The sequence below is a fragment of the Pelobates fuscus genome, chromosome 4, assembly GCF_036172605.1.
Source record: "Pelobates fuscus isolate aPelFus1 chromosome 4, aPelFus1.pri, whole genome shotgun sequence".
Lineage (NCBI taxonomy): Eukaryota > Metazoa > Chordata > Amphibia > Anura > Pelobatidae > Pelobates > Pelobates fuscus.
In genome coordinates this window covers 169,541,406-169,547,405 of record NC_086320.1, presented here as the reverse complement: position 1 = coordinate 169,547,405, position 6,000 = coordinate 169,541,406, and positions in this window count along the sequence as shown.

The following is a 6,000-nucleotide window of genomic DNA, read 5'->3' as shown; positions in this document are numbered from 1 at the left end:
AAATATGAATTTGTGTTCTGTATAAGGTGCTTTGTAAACTTACTTAACTATATAAACCTATTTAAGTAAAGACTTGCACATTCAGTTTCAAGCAAACGACAAATTTATGTGAATTATGGGTGATTGACAGGTCATCTGAATTCCCTAACTCTGAAGTGCCATATGGACGTATCATGAAAAAAATACAATGAAAAATTTTGCTTGTTTTATGATTCGGAGTTCCACCTGTGCCAGCAATAAGGTTGGATTGGTGGCAAAAAGCTGACTAATGTTTGGAGGACACAACAAAATGTTGGCTTTATTCACAGATTAATTATAATGACATCCATGCTTGGCCCCTTTTTGACAGTGTCATGAAGGGGAGTGGCATAGTCACTATCACAGAAAGTTAAGGTAAATAGCGTTTTCACAACTATTGTGGCAGGAATACATATGTATTCCTGACACTATAGTGTTCCTTTAATCAAATTAAAGGTGCATTCTGGCCACCATAACAACTTCATCTAAATGAAAATGCTATGATGTCAGGAAGCCCCTGTGTGCTCTCTTTCCTTTAAGGGGTAAACCTCTCTAAAATGGTTTAACCCCAAATACTTCCTCCAGTTCCAGATCTCCAGGTCGCTTAGTGGTATTCAGCTTCTGAAAATGAGTGTCAGGAAGTGCAGATTGACGTCAGGCATGGGTGCCACTGATTGGCTAGAGTCAGCTGATGCTCTAAGCCAATCGCTTCCCGGTTCATAAAAAGGTTTTACTTTTTTTTGAATGGGGAGCTACTGATTGGCTTAGAGTGCCAGCTGACCGTTCTAGCCAATCAGTGACACCCTTACCCAACGGCCCTCTGTGCTTCTTATGATGTGGTGTCCAGAACAAAGTGGAGGGATCACTTCACTTGTCCTTCCTGCTCCAATCTCCTTTTCTTCTTCTTCATTTGACACAGTCTTCTTATTCTTATGACACTGTCTTCTCTCCTCCTTGGCTTCTTCTGCTCCTTTACCATTCTGCTACTTTTTGCTTCTTTTCCACCGCTCTGCTTCTTGCAAACTCATTCTGCTCCTTCTCCTACTTTACCTTTGTGCTCCTTCTGCCCCTTCCAGCTCCTTGCTGTCCCTTCCTGCTCATTTCTGTCCCTTCTCCTTCCTGCTCCTTCTCCTGCTTTACCTTCCTGCTGTCAGGATCGGGACAGGGATCCAACACGCAGAGTACAAACAGTAGAAAGGTACGTATACCGGGCCTTAGAATGGCCGGACTAACGTACATAGAATAACAGAGAATAGTCAGAGACAAGCCGAGGTCGAGGGAACGAGAAGACAGGTAAGCGAGAGACAAGCCGGGTCAGAGGGATAACAGAGATAAGCAGAATAGTACAACAAGCCGGGTCAAAACCAAAGAGAATACTAGAATACAAGAGCACTGAGTGACTAGACAAGCTAGAACCACGACAGGGCAATGAGCTGACGAGAGAAGCAAGCTTAAATACCCTGAGTCCGGAGAGTAGACACGCCTCAGCTGGGTGCTGATTGGATAAAGCCAATAGAGTGGCAGGTCGCTCGGGATAGCGTCAAGACATCACGTATCGGGCGTCATGTTAGAAAAGGAAGCGGATCCCTTGCGGCCAGCGTTAGAATGACTGGATGGACCGCGAGGAACGGGAGATATGGCGTGTCTAGACGGATAAACAACTAAGTCTCTACCCTTCTCAAAGGTAGAGACCTCAGGTGCCCTGACAGTACCCCCCCTCTCAGATACGCCCACCGGGCGGAAGGAACCGGGACGAGATGGGAAGCGGGAGTGAAACGCCCTGCGGAGACGAGGAGCATGGACGTCCTCCTGAGGTACCCAGCTCCTCTCCTCGGGACCATATCCCTTCCAGTTGACCAGATACTGTAATCTTCCCCGGGAAAATCGGGAATTGATAATGGAGTTGACCTCGTACTCCTCCTGACCGTCCACCTGAACCGAACGAGGTGAGGAAACCGTAGAGGAGAATCTGTTGCAAATCAGTGGTTTCAGCAAAGACACATGAAAGGAGTTGGGAATGCGTAAGGCCGACGGCAGAGCTAGGCGATACGCAACCGGGTTGATACGAGACAAAACTCTGTAAGGGCCTATGTACCGAGGCGCAAATTTCATAGAGGGAACTTTTAAACGAATGTTCTTAGTACTCAGCCATACTCTGTCCCCAGGAACAAAAACTGGAGCCGCCCTTCTGTGTTTATCAGTGTGTTTTTTGAACAACATAGAATTATGCAGAAGAATTTGACGAGTCTGATCCCACAACTTCTTCAGATTGGCGACATGATCATCAACCGACGGTAATCCTTGGGAAGAAGAGACCGAAGTAAAAATGGAGGGATGAAAGCCATAGTTCATGAAGAAGGGGCTGGAACGAGTAGAATCACACACGAGATTATTGTGTGCGAACTCTGCCCAAGGAATCAAACCGACCCAATCATCCTGGTGTTCGGAAACAAAGCAGCGCAGATATTGTTCGATCTTTTGATTAGTACGCTCAGCGGCTCCGTTAGACTGAGGGTGATATGCAGAGGAAAAGTTCAATTTGATACCTAATTGAGAACAGAAGGATCTCCAGAATCGTGAGACAAATTGAGAGCCTCTATCAGAAACGATTTCAGAAGGTATCCCATGTAAGCGAAAAACTTCTCTCGCAAAAATCTCCGCCAATTCAGGAGACGTGGGGAGTTTAGGCAATGGCACAAAATGAGCCATCTTAGTGAACCTATCCACCACCGTGAGAATAACAGTCTGTCTCTTGGAAGCAGGTAAATCCACAATAAAGTCCATGGCCAAACAGGACCATGGTTTTTCAGGAATGTCCAAGGGGAGCAACAAACCACAAGGAGATGCGTGAGGCTGTTTAGTCCTGGTACAAGTCTCGCAAGCTCCGACGAACTCCTTAATATCCTTTCGTAAGGAAGGCCACCAGAAATCCTTGGAGATCAGGGAATAAGTCTTGCGAATGCCAGGATGACCAGCCACCTTGCTTTCGTGGAAACACTGTAAGAGCTCCAGTTGGAGTTCAGGAGGAACAAATTTTCTTCCCTCAGGAGTCTGTCCAGGTGCCAGATGCTGTAAGTTCAAGATCTGGGCAAGCAACGGAGAATGGATTTTGAGACTTGTGTTAGCAATAATATTGCATTGGGGTACTATAGAGGACAGAACCGGTTCAGAAGAAGCCAAAGGTTCATATTGGCGAGATAGAGCATCGGCTTTAGAATTCTTTGAACCAGGCCTATAAGTAAGAACGTAGTTGAAATGGGTAAGGAATAACGACCAACGAGCTTGCCTGGAAGACAATCGCTTGGCCTCTCCAATATAGGACAAGTTCTTGTGATCCGTTAAAATAGTAACAGGATGTAATGTCCCTTCCAATAAATGTCTCCATTCTTTTAAAGCCTTGATAACAGCTAGTAGTTCTCTGTCACCAATGTCATATCTGCTCTCAGCACCAGACAATTTTTTAGAAAAAAATCCACATGGATGTAATGGTTTATCCACACCTAGCCTTTGGGATAGGATAGCACCTACGCCAGTCTCCGAGGCGTCTACCTCAAGTAGGAAAGGAAGAGTGGTATTAGGGTGAACTAAAATTGGTGCGGAAGCAAAAAGCTCCTTGAGAGTTTTGAAAGCAAGGAGAGCTTCCGTGGACCAATTCTTAGTATCAACCCCCTGTTTGGTCATATTGGTGATGGGCGCAATAATAGAAGAATAACCCTTAATAAAGCGCCTATAGTAATTGGAGAACCCAATAAATCTCTGAACGGCCTTGAGACCCTTGGGTAGAGGCCAATCCAGAATGGACTGGAGTTTATCCGGGTCCATCTTAAATCCCTCCCCAGAGATCACATAACCGAGGAAATTTACTTGGGATTGATCGAAACTACATTTCTCCAATTTGCAGTACATACCATGTTGAAGAAGTTTGTGCAAAACCCTTCTGACCTGTTCGTGGTGAGTCTCAATCTCTCTAGAATGTATGAGTATATCGTCCAGGTATACAATAACACACTCCTGCTGAAATTCCCTAAGAACCTCATTTATCAGATCCTGGAATACAGCCGGTGCATTACATAACCCAAAAGGCATAACTGTATATTCATAGTGACCGTAACGAGTATTGAACGCCGTCATCCACTCGTGTCCCTGCTGGACTCTCACCAAGTTATATGCCCCTCTGAGATCTAACTTGGTGAAAATAGTAGAACCCTTTAAACGATCAAAGAGTTCGGTAATCAAAGGAATGGGATAAGCATTCCTAATGGTTATCTTGTTCAAACCTCGATAATCAATACAAGGCCTAAGTGAACCATCCTTCTTTTTAACAAAAAAAAATCCAGCCCCGGCAGGGGAGGAGGACCTCCTAATGAACCCCTTGTCTAAATTCTCGTGAATATACTCCTCTAGAACAGAATTCTCTTTAGTAGATAACGGGTATACATGACCCCTGGGAGGCATGGTACCAGGGAGTAGGTTAATCTTGCAATCAAAGGATCTGTGTGGAGGTAAGGTATCGGCTCTCCTTTTATCAAATACTGCCTTTAAATCCAGGTACTGAGGCGGTATTTGAGTCTCTGTAGGATTAGAGGAGTTAGCCGATGTGTTCGCCAGGCAAAGGGGCGAGACCTTCCGTAAACATTTCTCTTGACAATTCTGACCCCATGAGATTATCTCCCCTAACTCCCAATTAATGATAGGATTATGTCTCTTCAACCAGGAGTACCCCAGGACTATGGGAATAGAAGGAGAGGAAATGATCAACAGGGATAGGTCTTCCTCATGCAAGATACCAACAGTTAAATTAATAGGTATGGTCTCACGGAAAATAACAGGCTCAAGTAAAGGTCTACCATCTATGGCCTCAACGGCCAGAGGTGTCTCCCTTAACTGGGATGGGATAGTATGCTTGTTAACAAAAACTTGATCGATAAAGCTCTCAGCAGCTCCAGAATCAATCAAAGCCATGGTTTTTACTACTCCCTTCTCCCAAGTCAAAGAAACGGGTAGCAGAAGCCTGTGATCTTTATAATTGTGAACAGAGGACAAAATAGATACACCCAAGGCCTGTCCTCTAGAGAAACTTAGGTGCGAGCGTTTCCCGAACGATTGGGACAATTTAGGCGTAGATGACCTCTGTCACCACAGTACATACATAAACCCTCCCTTCTCCTGTACTGTCTCTCCTCCTCTGTGAGGTGAGTATTCCCTATCTGCATAGGCTCAGGGAAACGTGAGGTTTCGATCTCAGAATTTCGAAATGCAGGAGCTAGTTTAAAGGAGGGTCTACGAGTCCTATCTCGAGTGTTCTGCCTCTCTCTTAAGCGTTCATCAATGCGAGAGATAAAAGAAATTAAATCCTCCAAATTCTCAGGGAGCTCTCTAGTAGCGACTTCGTCAAGGATTACATCTGATAACCCATTTGAAAATACATCTATATAAGCCTGTTCGTTCCACTTAACCTCTGCCGCCAAGGATCTGAACTCTAGTGCATAATCCACAAGTGTTCGATTTTCCTGTCTAAGGCGCAACAGTAATCTAGCTGCATTGACCTTCCTACCAGGGGGGTCAAACGTTCTTTTAAAAGCAGCTACAAAGGCATTATAATTATAGACTAACGGGTTATCATTCTCCCATAAAGGATTAGCCCATCGCAGAGCCTTCTCAATGAGTAACGTAACAATAAATCCAACCTTCGCTCTGTCGGATAGGAGCGGGGTTGTAATTCGAAATGGATGCTGATCTGGTTCAAAAAGCCACGACACTTCTCAGGAGAACCGCCATAACGTACTGGTGGAGTAATACGAGAAGAAGCACCAACAGTAGCTACTTCTAGACCTGAACTTACAGGAGAGATCGAAGGAGTAAGTGTCTCCTCTGGTGGGTTACTAGCACGAGACAATAGCGCCTGTAGTGCTAGGGCCATCTGATCCATCCTGTGTTCCATGGCATCAAACCTGGGGTCGGAAGAACCAAGCTGACTGTTTG